This window comes from Achroia grisella, unplaced genomic scaffold, assembly GCF_030625045.1.
Source record: "Achroia grisella isolate CSIRO2021 unplaced genomic scaffold, CSIRO_AGI_Agris_v1 utg782, whole genome shotgun sequence".
NCBI lineage: Eukaryota > Metazoa > Arthropoda > Insecta > Lepidoptera > Pyralidae > Achroia > Achroia grisella.
In genome coordinates this window covers 885534-903585 of record NW_026713022.1, presented here as the reverse complement: position 1 = coordinate 903585, position 18052 = coordinate 885534, and the positions used below count along the sequence as shown (strand labels likewise).

The window sequence follows — 18052 nt, the reverse complement described above, 5'->3', positions numbered from 1 at the left end:
ATTGAATATAGGTAATCAAAAACACAATGTACAAATATTATTCATAGTATTTTTTATTGTTATATCTTTCTTTGATACGTAATCTGTTATATGATTATTCCTAAATTTTATTTCGATAACCTATATAACAGGAAAACAAATATAACGTATTTTCTGATACTGCTCAAATATTTTATAATAGTATACCTGTGTGAAAGGTAATAAATAACCAGATGACTGCGAACAGGGATGAATGAAAGAGAAAAACATATTACGCCGACCCCAAATAAATGGGATAAGGAAGAAGCAGATAATGATACCTACTTACTAATTAACAAGAGGTCATTAATTTAATCCAGGAATGTAATAAAATGTAGACGAATAATCTTACTTCTGTGGTGTTATATAGCTTTTGATTTTGTACTTATATCTACTAAACTTATAACCATTTTATGAGTTACCTATATATTAAGACTACATCGTGATGGTACAATAATTAATCGATTAATATTGAATCAGCTCTACCCAAGGCTTCATCGATGCTCAATTACAACGTTATGTTTACTGTTCACTTTTATAATGACAGTTTAATATTCGATTCTGTCGTTGAATGTAGCGCCTTTGTTTTAGTTTAGTACACAACTTAACAATACTTCCTCAATATAAGTCTCATTATTGCTATTAACTTACAACGAATACTAGATTTATACTAGCCCTAGATATTGCTATTACGTGGTCTTTTTATATGACAATAATTAATTTAATAATTTAATTTAATGACTTGGATACTTTCTATATATATCTTATTAATATTATAAACGCGTATGTTTGTGAGTACGGATGGATGTTTCTTACTCTTTTACGCAAAAACTACTGAACAAATATTGATGAAACTTTACAGTAATATAGTTTATACATCAAAATAATAAATAGGCTATACCTATATTTGCTTTTTTATGCCACAAAAATAACAATCAAGCACACGGGCCATCTGATGATATGATCTATGGTAAACGATTACCATAGTGGTGTGGAAGTAGACTGCGCTGATAATATGTCCATGTCCAGTTAGGCCAGAAATAGATATGATGTGTAGAGCCACATTAAAAAATTTATCATTTGTTATAATTAGATAAATGTATTGGTAAAGAGTTTAAATGGAATCTCGTAACTTTAATGCAATTATCATTGTACATGCATTGGTACCTACTTAAAGCGAATAAGTAATTAGAAAAAAAAGTTATGAGTAATTAGAATTTAAACTGTTTCACTGATGTGCAGGAGCACGCATAGCGAAACACATATGACAGCTACCGTTCACCAATCAGGGCACTGGGCGGGGCGCGTAACACGGCAGCGGGTTGAACATTCAAAAAACGAATATTCACTTTTTTATTTACCACCGAGCTGCGCGTGAGCATTGTACGGCGTGGGTGGGACTTTCTATCGCCCGCGGCTTATTTCTCGTGGGACGATACCGCGATGCATGTATCAAGAGCCGTAACTTGGAATTATGTGAGATTCTAAGCATTATTATATACTTATTTACAAATAGTACTTGAACGAGTAAGCTTTGGTCGACATTCATTGGAGAAGGAAATGGCTTTATGTACTTATATAAAACAACCTTTAACTATAAATTTACAGATAAAGGAGCAAAAATATAATAATCATTATTACATAGTATAAAAAAAAAGTAACTGTCGCTGTCTGTCGGTCCCTATATATGCTTAAATCTTTAAAACTACGCAACGAATTTTGAAGCGGTTTTTTTGTAGGTAGAGTAATTCAAGAGAATGGTTTATATGTATAATACATGTACACCCGGATGAAGCTGAGCCGAATAGCTAGTATTGTACAAAAGAAATATCTATGTATATACAGAAATATAATAAAAGGAAATTATAATAATAGATTTTTAAAGATATTATAGTTGTAGTAGAGAAACCGATAAATACCCACTCAAATTAGCTTACAATAATATGATTATTAACCACTAGTTTGTTTAAACTCAATAATGGATATGAAATCAGTGTAAATACGATATTAGTTCTTAACTTTTGTATTTAATGCTCATTTTCGTAAATAACATAAAAACCGGACGATACCCACTAATAAACACTTCAATCTTACCGTAAACAGTTTTATGTAAACAGATCTAACTTCCTAAGTACACACGGTTGAATATAAAAAAAACACGCAGGTACACCTGTGGCGCTTGGCTAGAGCCGAGATGTTTAAATTGTGGTCGAAAATAAGCAAATACCGATGGCGCGAACTAGCCTTTACAAACAAAGCTCGTCAATGGCAACGCCGCCGTAAAATTTTGTGAATGGGTATTAAGCTATTTCTACCCAAGTATATTTTTATTGGGTGACTAAAAAGGAAAACGTCTTTATAATCTGTTTGTTTCTAAACTTGACAGGGGATATACTCAGTTAAGGTACAAGTTTGACTCCATATCAGATTAGTATTTAAAGAGAATTTTTGATGACATGGCGTATACCTATGTATATAGATATAGAATAAGATATAAAGTTAAGGTTAGGTATTTATACCATGAGAGATATGTTTCGTTTTTATTATCTATTACGTGTAGCTAAGTACTCTACTGTATTAGAAAGTAATTCACGTGGCAACAGTGCTCACATTATTCATTTGCTAAACATATTTGTGTTTATACAAAATATCGAGAATATACAAAAGAATATCGTTATTTTTTTCTAACTTACATGTAACAAGACAATAGGTTTAACCATTGTTAAGCTTTCTCTTGTTAATTTTAAATGTTATTGCTTACATTTTTTCATTCGTATTAACAGATTACGTATTCCTAAAACTTAAAACCATAAAGATGCATGCAACTTTGAGGATAATAGATACAAAACAATTAGTAATTCCATTTTTGCATTTATTAAGCACAATAATGTTATCTCGAGTGCTATTTTAAAATGTTATATGGATGATACGTTAAAGATAGAGGGTAAGTACCTGTACCGTAGGTAAATATAACGTAGGTAAATGTTATCTGAATGATTTTATATAGAAATATGAATACCAAAAGATGTCAGATACAGATCTCAGATAGGTAAACTTAATTCAATGTTCTTAGTATGTTCTAGTACATTGTATTTTTGTGCTCTATTTTTAAGTTGCGATTTGTAAATAATATAAGTATAACTTATAAATTAATTGTAAATAAAATAGATTCGTATACGTACACATAAATACTACGATCTAATTTGGAACTTCATTACTCATCAACTTTATTCAACTAAGAAACAAAATCCTTATATTACAATCTTTAGTAACATTTATAATTATAGAAACGTATTTTCTATAACTACCTCAGAAGTTAGGGACTTCATATATTATTTGTACAAAATATGTGAAATAAATTATTATTATTATTATTTTACTAAATATATTTCAAGCGCCGAATTATTAAGATAATCACATACCTCCCGGAGAAGAATGTCAAATGTAAAGAACACCTGACAATATTGTATAAGAACCTAACAGAATACGGGAAGTGTGTGACCGCACTTAATGTAACTACAAATGTTTGTCAACCCTTGAATGGGTCCGGCGTTTAAAGTGTCTAAAGTTAGCGCTCTATTTGTTAATATTTAACACATCCAAGAAAGGTATTCGTTTATCTATAGTCGAGATTACCAGTAGATAAGAACCGAAACCTTTGTCTTTTATCTCGTACAAACAAAAGTTTCCTGTCGTGTATTCTTGTTATGAATGTGTTAAAGGATGTTATATACAAATAAGGTATTGCGTATTGACTCACAAATATTCGATGCTTTTCATTTCGCCTGTGGTGTTTTCTATTTATTATTTATATAGAAATACCTACTCACATATTTTAGAAAAAGTAGGTACCCCTGTAACGACTTTTTCGATGACAATGTTCCCGCTAAAAGCCAGTGCTTAGTTCCCTGTGAATTTGTCAGAATCGGCTAATTGATTACGTAAGACTTTGAATTGATTGATTGATAATGAAAGTTTTGTGACTGACAAAATATATTTTTATAGGATCATTAGCAAAATGCAGATAGAATCCTTATAAAACTAAACCCCTTTCATCAATAAATAAAGTAGATATTTCAACAGAAATTTTGGTCTGTTTTTACATCGTAACAAGCTTATGCTTGTTATATTTATATATAAAATGTATTACAGGTTTAGTCAAAAAATCCAAATAGAATATTGACACTGATCCACTTTCAAGTAAATGTGGTAATTTGAAAATATAATGTTTTGAACGATTGATTGAATTGATCATCTATCACCTCAGTTTGAATGAAAGTTTATAAAATTATTACTAATTTTCTAATTTCATTTTTGGGCTACATTCACTCGTTTATTCTTTGCAACTGTATTTGCGAACATCGAGTATAATATAATCACGTGTCATATATTATTTCAAAGCCTTAAATTTCAATCTGCTCCTATTTCAACCTTTATATTTTGATTAAGACAATATATTTTTTTCAATAAATATTGTTGGATATTTAAGTAATAGATTATTTAGACTGAATCTATAGCTACAATACTGTAAATCCTAATTCACCGAGGCTAATATTACTACATAAATCTAATTAGTAGTTTATTGCATTTAGTATAACCAAGTTGAAAGGATAGTGCCTAATTCAATTATTATTAAAATATTTCTGTTGTATCTCTTTGCTCTGATCTACCGCGTATAGTCTATGAAATCTAAATTCAAACCACGTGAACGATTCCAAGAATGTTTAAATAATATTAACAAATATTTACACAGTGAAAAAACAAATTAATATACTATCAAATCCTACTATAATCAATTCTGTTCTCGATTAACATTTCAGTATTAAATTGGAATGTTATAAATGGTTATAATATCGGCCTGAGTTCGGCGGCGTCAGGACAAAAGCCTTTCTGACAATAAATAATCATTGTCTTCGGATATTCCACCCCGTGGATTGTAAACATGGTTCAATGTGTTAATACTGAATATGTTCTATATATATAGGAACATGTTCGAAATAAAAAACACAATAAGTCACATTTAAACATATTTTTTTGTTTTAATTGAAGTACGAGGTATTGTCTACCTACATGTTATAAAATAAAGTCAACCCGCCACAGCTGTCTGTACGTTCACGATAATCTCAAAAACTATTAAATGGATTATTATTTATTGTTTTAAATATAGGCCACCTTATAGTAATGAAAAAATGACTAAGAGTTTAGTTTAGATCGATAGGTATGTGATAGTCTTTTTATTCATTCGTAAGAAGAGGATGCTGGTGCAGCGGTTCGGCAAAGTTGAAAGAAAGTGGCGTGCGCAGCAGGCGTCATGCGGCGAGTCCTCGACATTCCCAAATAAATGCGTTCGGAATTCAAAAATTTGAATTTATATTGGGTGCGATTTTGTATTTATTCTTTCAATGTTTGCAGTTTACTGATTCAAACAAGGTTTTCTTAACACTCGTTTCTACTAAAATGGACTTACATTATCTATCTATTAAATTATTAGATTTTTTTATGCGAAATTTATTGTATATAAGGTACCTATTGAAAACTTAATTTTTAAGAATTTTGTCTGCCTGTCTGTTTGTACTTGCTAATCTCTGAAATATTTGGGCCGATTTTGACGGGACCATCAATCTCAAATGTCTAACAATATAAGGAGTAACTTAGATTACTTTTATTTTAAAAATATTATTTATTAAAAAAAATTACTAATTTGAAAATATGATCAAAGATGAAAAAATGTTTTATATGTAAATCAAATAAGGTAGTATACCTAATATCTTTAAAATGTAGTGCTCTACATTTTGTACTATAGGAGAAAATAACTTAAATATGGTCACAGTGTAAACACTAAGTTGCAACAACCATTTCATTAAAGTTCAAAGTTAATTTTTAATTTCAATATTTCTAAGATTCAAAAGTTTCCGCTTAAAACAAATCGAATTTTAAGCAAAATACATCACAGTCCACATTATGTTTTAACATGTGAACGAGACCTTGCGTGAACCATCCTAATTTGCGACTATAAAAATACGAAAAAAATGGTATCATCGTCTAAATATAATCCGACTAATTTGCGAAACTGCTCCACAATTGGTAAGGCGCGGGCGGCGCGTGGCATCTGTGTGCCACCGCGTTACGCATACTCCAGGGGCCCGACACTCATTTCATTATCAATTAACAAACACAATTTTTAAAGACGCGGCACCTATACGGCATTATATTTAAATAATTAGAAACGGAAATGAAGTTTAGATTTCTTTAACATTTATTATAAAATCATTTTACCTATATTTATCATGATCATGTATTCAAGTAATTATTTTAATAGAGTCTTTGCTGTATATAAGTATTCAATTTTTTTTTATCTAGGTACTTATGTGGGATTATGATTGTGGATAGTTAATGACCAAAAACTTAAAATGTCAAATTTTATAATACTTACTATAATTTAATTTGTAAGACAAATGGATTTTTGTAGGAAGTGGATAGATAAATAGCTAGGTCTGGTAATATCTAATGGTTAGATAAAAGTTCGCATTAGAAACCTATAGATAATATTTAACTTAATAATCTAAGATTAATAAATTTAATTAGAAATTAGGTTTATAAGTAGACATATATTGATAATATATTGACTCAAAACTACATTGTGGATCACTTTATTATATTCCAAAATCATGTTAAAAGAATATAAAAAATATAAGTGTAAATATCGAGAGATATCCTTATATCTGATACCTAAATTGGTATTGTATTAAAAATCACCCAACCCCAGCTCTATAAGACTCGTAATTGGGTATCTTCTCGTATGTAAAGTTTAGTTGCCCTCAGGCGTGTGATGTTGAACAATAAAGTTATAACAGTTTACCTTATTTAATCACAACCGCTTAAGCACTCATACAGCCACATTCGTAAGATACTCGTAATTATTGCTACTTAAGCTTTAATTTGTATGAAAATTATGCCTATTTGACATTTTAATCGCGTAATGCGAGTGTCAGTCTTGACATTTTTTTTTAAATATATATTTTTTTAATTCAATAATTATAACTAATAATTAACATGACACCTGTTAGATATTAAATAAATACATATTTATATAGCTGTCTGGTAGAGATTACTTGCGATAAGACCACTTTTATACATCTATATCTCTTTTCTGTATAATTCTTGTGTAAAATGCTTGGTGCAATAAAGATTTTATAAATAAATAAAATAACAAATACTGTAATATAAAACAAATTTTAAATATTTAATTTTATATAATAATGTTAATGCATTTTTTTATATCCATTATATATAGTAACCTGTCCCAGTTACTCACAATAACAGAAAATATGTTATTTAAATAAAATATGTTAGTCTTATGTGTACAAAAATACGTATTAATAATTATAATTCATTCATGACGTAAATAAAATATCTCACTTTAATAAATATTAATTTTTGAAAATTAAATGTGTAATATCTATTCTAATATCATATAAAATATACTTAATATCATCCAAAGATATCTACAAATTGGATTAACATTCTCTAACAATATAGGCAAATACCTAAAGACATTTCTGTGTACCTATAAATAAAATAAGTTTATCTATTGTATAGTATCTATTTTTAGCGATTCTGGCAAAATATAGATATAATAGATAGATACATCGTGATGTTGCAAGGAATAAAAAATGAACAAATGAAAGAATGAGTAATAACTTACTGACAGCGTAAGTTAAGATTATAGTTAAACACAGGTTCTATATAACCTCGTGTAAGAACAAGTATAATTATTTATCGTAAGTATTCAGAATTTATATTTATGTATTCTTTGTTAAAAAAAAAATTACTCTTGATGGATAATTAAAAAATATATGCATTGGTAAAAAGCGCCCAATTAAATAATTAATATAATTGTAAAATTTATTAAATCTTTTAAGAATACGCAATATTAAAATAGTTTCTGTATTCTATTTTTATAAAAAAATATTTCTCTATGGCTAATTGACACCTTTACGGTAATTGAAATAACGATATTGGGTAAAATAAATAGGTGTAAATCAATTAAGTAGCAACATTATCCGGAGATCTCACGGGAACCACTCGAAGGTGTCAAAAACTGCATCTAATGATGCTTGCAATATAAAACTTTCGACCAACAAAGGCGTATTAGGACCAAAAAACATCCCAAACATTCCACGTGCATTCTTCTTTTATTGTTAAATAAACCATAAATTTACGAAATGGTCAGTATGGAACAGTGAATGGCGAGACCAAATCGGGTGCGCATCATCATTTTTGTGGAAAAAAAAGTCTAATACCGAGGACAATATTTTGTCCTTTTTGTGAGACTAGCGCCGAGCGAGGCGCTAAACACCATTTACATGATAATAGCCACGATTATTCAAATAACGCATGTTTGTGGATATGAAAGGATGGGAACCTTTTATAACATGTCGAATCCTTCATAATTTATATTTACTTTATCCTACACAGAAATTTTAATTGGAATATTTTTTTATTAATATTTCAAGCTTTAAATCGGATTCTGTTTTGATATTATTTATATAGTTATTGTGTCAATGATAATCTCAAAAAGATAAGTTCAATATATTGGATTATAAACAATGCTGGTAGTAATAACTTTTACATTTGGTATTGTTGTCACTTGCAGTAATTTATCAATAAAACATATTATAACATCATCATTTAAATATATTTAAAATAAATATAAATAACGCATAACATAAGCATAATATTATATAGAATTTGCTTTCAAATATCTTGATAAAAATTATCATATGCACCAATGTAAAAAAATCTTAATTACACATAATGATATCATTCGAACTTTATGATAATTATTTGCACAGATATAAAAACAAATTATAATTTATAGCTTACTCTCTTAATTCTTTGTTAGAAACAAATTGGATATTTACTAATAACTGGATACTTGTATAAGAAAATACATCAGAAAATATATTTCAAGCGAAAGTTATAAGTGCGAGTACCTATTGTGCAAGTTTGAACATTGAATCAATGAATTAAGAGAATAAACGAGTAAATCAAGGAAAATATATGAACAGATGTTAGGGTACTCACTGTGTTCGGTCGCTAACAACTGCGATTATTACTGATTAATGTTTATTTTTACGTATAAATTACTCGAGTGCGCGGCGGTGACTGTTGCGAGTGAAGTAAAAAACAGTAATTTATTAGTGGCGACTTCTCGTGTTGGCACTGGCTTAACGAGTGTGTGGCGTGCGGTGCAGTGGACAGAAAAAACTGGCTCGCTTCGTACGTCGCTCGAGCAGCAGTGGCCTGAGGAAGAATAACCCCAGGAGTCGATGGGAGCTGCCACCGCTTCCGAACGCACCCCGCGCCCCGCGTCGCCTCCCGCCCGCCCGATACAGATCACGCATTCTACGAATACCTTTAACTACGGCACCGACGACCGCCAGCCATCCCTTTCGCTCCGGCACTGTTGATGGTGTGCTGGAGGCTTCGAGTCGCGCGGGACGAAGGGGGTCTAATGGACGTTTCACAGCGGACGACGCTTCCTAAGTTCACCAAGTAAAGGTCACACAGGCTAACCGAGCCGGACGACGCAGCGTGAGCGTGGAACTCGGCCGCGGCGAGGTAGCTGCGCGTGCGCAACACCGGCAGCGCCCACATGACCGGCCGCTTAGCTGCGCGCGCTACTCGCGAACCACTATCTGTCTCTGTCGTGCATACTACCTCCGCAGCTATTCTCGCTCACACACGGCGACGTGGAAAAATGTATCTAGTTCTGTAGAGACGGACGCGGAGTGCAGTAGCAGTTGATTTTTTTTCGTTTCAATAAATTTGTGGTTGTTCGTCTCGCTTAGGCGCGCGCCCGGAGCGTCATCGAGCGAGACGGGAGATTGCCACCGGGTTACGCCTTCCGCACGTTCTGGTTATTAAGTAGGCCGCGTATTAGAGCCTCCGTGTACTGAATGGGCGCATGTATAAAACATAATATTGTCGTAAATACGGCTTGTTTGCGGTGTGGCCGGTTATTTATGTGCGCCCGCGGCTACCGGCTTACGCACCGCCTCTTATGTCTTGTTTCCACGTTATACCCCCAACGAATACATTACCTTCTTGTTATGCAATGATTAAGTCATTAGAATGTAACTTATAATTTACATCCGTTACATTTTTTATGAAATATCCATACCAAGTGATCTAATGTATTGTATTTTTTCTAAACGTCTCATATTCTAATTTTAGTCATTATGTAATGTAAATACACGGAGTTGGTTTTAGCCATTAATTTTAAGTTTTACTTTTATAATTGAAACTTTTTTACATAGGTGAACCTAGAGTTGCCAACCGTCCTATTTTGCCCGGACATGCCTAGTTTTTATAGTGTCTTGGGACGTTTTGAAAAGTTTTTAAGCAGCGACCTGGGTTTTTTAATTTATTATTCATGCCCCCGTATTGATAAGTAGTTTTCAACACGTATTATTTTATACAAATACTTTTATTAAAAAATTTGAATATTTTAATTACCTTAATTTCATATTACCTATTTCAGTATATACCTACCTATTAATTTAACTATTGCAGTTCTATTACCTACTGCGTCCTGTTTTTAAACTGAATTTTCCTGTGTTTTGCAACTTCAAATCCTGTTTTTATATTTAGAGCTGGCAACCCTAGGTAAATCTAGAATTTGATTTATTTTAATGGATAATAATTATATGGTGTCTCGCCTGCGCTAGCGATATAGGTATGTTAGCATGGCAACAGTGGATTACAGGATTAAGGATTAAGTATAATCTCAGATCAGTCATCCTATTGGCCAACTCACAAAGATCGTCCATGGTGATGATTTCAATCGCGTGGAGGTCCATCTCACAGGGCATGCAACTCGATGCAACAACAGATTGTATCAGAGTGTAATTATGAATGTTCCTTATTTTAATTGTAATTTTAACTTACTTACTTAATTTTAAATACCTACACTTATTGTGTAGTTAAAAATATATTGCCAGTCCTAAGGATTGGTAATATATTTTTAACTATGTGTTTTTCGCTACGCTACTCACATAAATTCTGATAAAAAACATCCTACATAGGACGTTTATCTAGGATCTATCTGTATCTCAAATTTAAACTACATCCGTCCAATAGTTTCTACGTGAAAGACTTACAAAATTTCATGTATCCATTCAACCCCACAAACTTTAGCGTTTATATTATTAATAGGATAGGGATTGTAGAATTGTAAACTGCCCTCTTGGTATGGTTGTTATTATTGATATTTATTTATACAGGTTGTAACTCATATTTCAGAGGACTTTATCTATAGGAACGCAGAGAAGTCTCTGTCTCTTTCATACCTTATAGTTATTACCTACCACACAATTTTCTAACGATCCCTAAAATAGGTCTAAACACGAAACTAAAAACAGAAAACTAATCAAAACAAACTAAAAACGTGGAGTGAGGATAAAATTGGTTCGGACAGCACACTGTGTGAAATCGGCTCCGATCTTCTTAATACAACACGATATAGGAAGCGATCCAGAGCCCTCCCTCCAGCGTTCTTTTGCTCTACATCGATATTATTAAAATAGTTAACTGGGTTTTAGCACGAATAATTTTATAGAAAATAAGGTATTTACGGTTCATTTCATTAGGTTGCAATAGCCGTGATCACTTGCCGACTGCAGTGCAGCGACGACATCGTCGGTAGGTCGCAGTTTGTTCAATTACTATCATTATAATGTCAAATTAAAAGTCGTGTTAAAACCCCATTAACTATATTAATAATGTGCACTGAACGCAAAAGTTTAAAAGTAAGTACCTACTCTAAGTTTATCCCTGATTTTAGTGTCGTGTATAGGCAGATTTATGTAATTTAGTATATAAGGCTCATATTCACTTAAATGTTTCCGCTTACCTACATCTAATAGAAAAATGAACCTGCAGTTTCATTTACGTCTAATATCCCTACGCCAAACTGAAATACTGTTGGTTTAGGCTTAACGGGTCCGTGCGACATGCATCTCTAACAAATGATTCCTTAATAATAGAACAACAGCTCAATGTCGACAATAAGCTACAACAACGGCATTCCGTCATGGCTGTAAACTCCCAATCAAGCATAACGAGAGACAACAACAGCCCATCAAAACATATTAGGGCCATATTGTCACCGAAATTGGACTGCTTTATGTAAAACTACGGGGAGTAACGTTATTGTTAGTGAAAAGTGTCACAAAGCAAACCGATGTTTGCTCACAATATCGTGAAACAAACGGGACGTTTATGGTACAAAAAAATGTGCCAAGTAGACACTGAATGTCTCTTTTGTTGATCAAATGAATGGCGATTCGACCACACTGGCGGAGGACGTGCGTTACGAATTTCGTAATTTTCAAACCTGTCCAACTAGATTAGCGAATTATTTTACAATTTTGAGGTGTGTCTGAAATTAAACACTATTTTAATGCGTTTGTTAACACGTACCAATAATTTATTTATAGATGTACTCCTATCTATTAGAGGGGTCCCAATTACCATTACACCAATAAAGTAGATTCTTTATCAATCTCCCTATAAGTGTTATATACTCAGCCGTATGTAGATACTAGGTCATAATTCATCTATTAAATTAATATAGATTTTATTAAATTTTTTTGTTAATTTAACAACGTATCATAAAGGTATACCTAAACCAATTCCCAAGAGTCTTTTTTTAATTAAGTACCTATCTTACCTATAGTAATTTGTTTCTTTAGGTATTGCTAAAACATAAATAAAAAGAAAACATAAATACATTTATAACTGGTACAAAGGTACAAAGTTCTTGTTATTTACTTGGCTATTCCGGTAGATGTAATTTATACTTACTATTGTACTATATGTACCTACTATTGTAATTTATACCTATAATATCACCATATTTTTGATCGGAAATTAAAATATAAAAAAAATTAATTACTTTAATAATTTCAAAAGATAATACAACGTTTACCATTTACCATAGAAATCTTTAGAATATTGCATTAAACTGTAGATAAGCAGCATTAAATGCGTTGATATCTTTTCCTTGAGGCAATGCGGAAATGATCAGGCGAAAACAACAAAAATAACTTGCAATAACAAGTCTTTTTCCAGCGCCAGATACAATTGTGTGTTAAGATTATTCAGGCTTGATTTATATCTTCACGTTTGATAGACTGAGTGGTAAAGGTCTCTATCCTTACATCTCTTGTTTCATCTACTCTCATAACTTCCTCAAGGAATCATATACTTACGATCTCTCTCATAATGTTAAGTCGTTTTAGATCTCACTCACTAACTGTGGTTTTCCCATTATAACACCTGTTTCGTCACCCTGCCATTGACAGTTTCGTAAGATTGTGTGTAAAAAAATTTCTCACACTCAATTAAGCCCTATTCCAGTTAAAAAGTCACAGTTAACCACCAGATTAACCCAAGACAGTGACTATTAACCTGTCACGTTGTTAACGAAATGCCCGATAGTAATCTCGCTTCCAGATCGAGTACTCGAGAACTATCGACAACCGATTGTAAGCCGCACACAAAGATTATAATGGAAGGAATTTAAGTACTTTGACTCATGAAAGTTCTCACAGCGGTATGAGAATGCTCTTTACAATCGATACTCAAAAAAAAGACAGCATCGATGTCTCTGTTGTCAACGAACAATTCTTTTGGAGATCAACAGCACTGATGCCCAACGAAATTGTATTTTATACGCTTGTGGGTAAAGTAGAAAGTAGATTGCCGATGCTTGAAATTTTATTGTTCCGTTTCGGTATGAATTGCGTCACCGACTAAAAAGACAAAGCACGAACCGATCGCGTCGCATTGTGGGGTTAATGATGAGCCAAAGCATTATTTTTGGACGTTCGGCTAGTTTGTCTCGGCTTATATGGCGAGTACACGATGCTTGGCTTGATACTGCTCGCTTTTATGGTGCCGGTAGCGTCGCCACTTGTTACTAGATGTAAACTGTCTCGATTATAAATCGAATAGAGTAGATGAGGCGATAAGCATAATACTTATTCGATGTTTATAAATTGTAAAAAACAAATCATTCTCTGCCCACCCCATAAAGTACTTTACGCAAAGATATATATATAATGTAATGATTTTACTTAACTTTATTTTATTAAAGAGAGAAATTTGTAATCTAAATTACTGCTGGAGGTATAACTTCACGCAGACTTGGACGAGAGCAAACTAAGTTTCCAATGTATCACAGATATATCAGTATTACAAAGCATTCTATTATACACGTATATATACATTCTATTGGTAATAGTTAACGAAATGCACTTTAACGAAACCACTCGTTATAGCATATTTATTATTCAAGTTATAAAAATATTGCTGAAAACAAGAAAACATTTTACCAATACCTTAAATATATATCTATAGCATATGTGGCTTAGGTTGTTAATATATAAACACAAATCAACACAGTCTCATTCTATTAAATTTTAACCATAACACCATTGATTTTTTATAAACCTTTATATTTTAAAAAGGCCCGAATAAAAATAAAAAATATATCTAATGGTCTCGCAAAATTCAATAATAATTTTCCGCTACCTAATTCAATAAAGTTGATTTTTTTATAAATGAAGAACACTTATTAATTGACCGGCCAGTATTATTTTCAAGAAGTCCCCCCTATAGAGTCGGAGTCGATTAAATTATTTTATGGAATCTCGATGTGAATAATTCTAATGATTAATATGCATAATCTGCAATCTGCCACCGAATTCCACATCAAATTCCACGTACGTACAGGTAGATATGAAACCTTATTAAATCATGTCTTTTTATATTTCGATATTAGTAATCGATAAATATCTATCAGCAAAGAGACCCGTCAACCAAATATAAATACAAAATAGGTACAAAATTAATAGGTATACTAGTATATTAAGTTACAATGATTTTCATAATAATTCAATAAATTTTATTTTAAAAGGTAGACTAGCTTTTGCTATTTATTTTATTGTAATAAGATAATACAGAATGAGGTGTCAACACCCACACCTTATTAGCAGTAGGCATCTGGTCACGGTCATATAATAGACGAGAATTGCACAAAAACAAGTAAAAATGCATGTAAATACGCTTCAGACGTGTTAATAGATATGATTATTGACTAATTCATTATTTTTATTTCCATATTGTTTACATTTTATCACAAAATGTATAGAAAACAACATCTGGTGTTAGGAACGTAAATTTTATAATGACAGCCTTTTTGTAAGTGGTATATTTTCCTACACAAAATCAACATATTTTTTACATCTTATTATACAATTTGGTATTGATAACTTTTGGCCCAAATTATTTTTTAAATTGGTGTCTACTTAACAGATTAAAATTGATTCTAGAAAGTATTAGAACTTATAAAATTGTCAAACAAGATTGTAAAACAAGACAGAAATCATGAATTGAGTAGTCAAATAATTATTGGGAACTATCGTCATTATGTTGAACATAACATTTAACTTGCTGTTCTTCCTCCAATCATCCATATATACCATATAGATACGATAGATAATCAGGGAAAGAGCCTATCTCCAACGATGGAATCAATTTGATTTCTTATTACTTTTTTAAAATACTTTTAGTCGCCATCATTAGGTACTATTTACACAAAGAAAGTACTCAACCCAAATCATTATATTAAAAATAGTTAGGCAAGCATTTAATGTAACTTTGGCTATAGGTATTAATTTAAAAAATCTTCTGTATATCGTAACTAGTATATGCTTTATATAGATATCTAATGTTCTCATGAAGGGTATGCAAACGTGACTATAAATATAAAATTAGATGTTACCCACGAGCGATTTTAAAGGACCGAGCCGAATCAAATCGATTTAATCGAAAAAAGACACCGACGATTCGCATTCGGACGCCGAATAATTGTGTTTTACAATCGAACCGAATAATAAATAATTCAATTTTGCGGTCCGACGATTAAATTACGGCTTTGTCCACATGGAATTAATCTTATTTATGTGGGGGTCTCTATTTTTGTATACGTAAGGTTGATATTAGTGTGACAATGAATGGAAATGACGGTCCGATGTTGCGACAATAAAAATGCAAATGCAGGGAACAATGTTATAATTTACAGCACTTGGACGCTAAAACAATCCCTGACCGGTTGTTATATGATGACCGTTTTATAGCTATTGGTCTTTTTGCTACTTTATTCTTTAATAGGTCGCTACCTTCACGACTGACATGTCTTCATAATATTCATATCTAGGTTTTTAGCTAAAAAAATTGATATTTATATCATTTCTAAGGACTCAGATATTAATTAGGCAATGCGGGTATATCATGCATACAGCTAAGTAGAGTAGACTGTATAACTTCTAAAAATATTATAAATATAAAACAAAACGGTAAAAAAAATTTCGAACCGTATTGAATATTCTTGAAATATTGAGATACTAACATGTTCCACAAGTTAAAAACTTTATTATTCTGGATATTGATAAATAATAATTACATATTATTAAATGTAATTAAATTAAATTATTTTTTTGTTTTATCACCGACTATCACCATGATGCCAATGAAGGCGTCAATGGTCTAGCGGTTTAGCACACCACACCGTCTTACTTTACCGCTAGTTTGATTCCACGCATGATGTAAATATTTGTAATCATAAGTGTGAATGTTTGTATTGGTCTGTGTGTTCTCTATATGTATAATGTATATGTTTCCAAAATAATGTATTTATATAAGTATTTCTATCAGTTGTCTAGTCCCCATAGTCGCTGAGTAGTATTTTTCCAAGGTTATTACTATTGATTTATCCTAATTAGTTGTTACAAAGCCGCGCCGCGCGATATGGCTAGTTACAATAATAAAAATATTAAGGAAGATATTTTGTACAGTGACATCAAACATATACCTATATTGTATTTTACATCTTATTTATTCTCTTATCAGTTACTAGTATAAAATATTTCTGTTTCACTCAGCAAGCAGGCTTGAATGCAAAAAAATCAATTTACAAGTTATTTAATGAACGTATTATGCAGATTTCATCGTTATTATTCCTTGGATATCAATAAATCTGCAAAGGCGAGACAAATAAGTCATAACATTGAGAGAACAGGTAAGGACAAGGCCGGTTAACTTTTTTTAACATCCAGATGTCCTTAGTAAGTACTAGTTCTGTCCCGCGACTTCGTGTACGTAGAACTTTTTTTTTTGTAAACCGATTAGAATTATAGATACATAAGTTTCAACAATGTTTTCGATAATACATTAGTGAAAACCAGTTAAGCCTTCTGAGGTTAGCGTGCACAAACGCACAGACAAAATTATTAATATAATTTAAGTTATTTTAATACAAAATAACTTACTACATTAATAAAGTCCCCAATGATTATTTTATTGCATATATGTGTTCCAAGTATAGAAATGGTCAGAATAATTTTTATAACATACATACATATATACATACATACATACGTATAGATTTAGAAAATTTAAATTAAAAATAAAAGCTAAGTAAAATATTCCCAGGTGCAGATGAGGTTAGCATATAATAAATATCTACCTGTACCTATAAATTAAAGACGAAGAAAAAATACTAATAAATAATTGCTAATGAATATCATTAGGAAATATTTAATGTTCATTTTATACTAGTTGTTACCTGTGACTTTGTACGCACGAACTTTTAATCTCTATTTTAACACCTTCCAGATCTCAGATCTATATACCTGTGCGAAGAATTGTAGTAGGTGCACGTAGGTAATTTTTTGTTAGAAGCTGTTAAAAGGAACATCCCACCTGATGGAAAGCGGGAAGGTATGACACGATGTATCAAAGACGCCATTACAGAACAACAAATATTGTACGAGTAGGTATATGCAATATAGTTATTTTGAAGACCTATAAAATAATTTACTAAATAGTATGATAAAATTAAAGTTCTTAAAATTATAATACTATCTATTTATTTAGATTTTAATGATAAACAAGCTCAAATACA

The 18052-nt window shown here is 31.5% G+C and overlaps 1 protein-coding gene across 1 annotated transcript in view; it reads right to left on the bottom strand.

Moving 5' to 3' along the window:
* LOC131851377 (protein drumstick) overlaps positions 1–9343 on the bottom strand; it is a 29683-nt gene extending 20340 nt beyond the window's left edge. Inside the window, exon 1 of the mRNA XM_059201871.1 lies at positions 9106–9343. The gene's annotated coding sequence lies outside the window, so the exon portion shown is untranslated. The remainder of the gene's footprint in view (positions 1–9105) is intronic.
* Positions 9344–18052: the final 8709 nt, after the last annotated feature.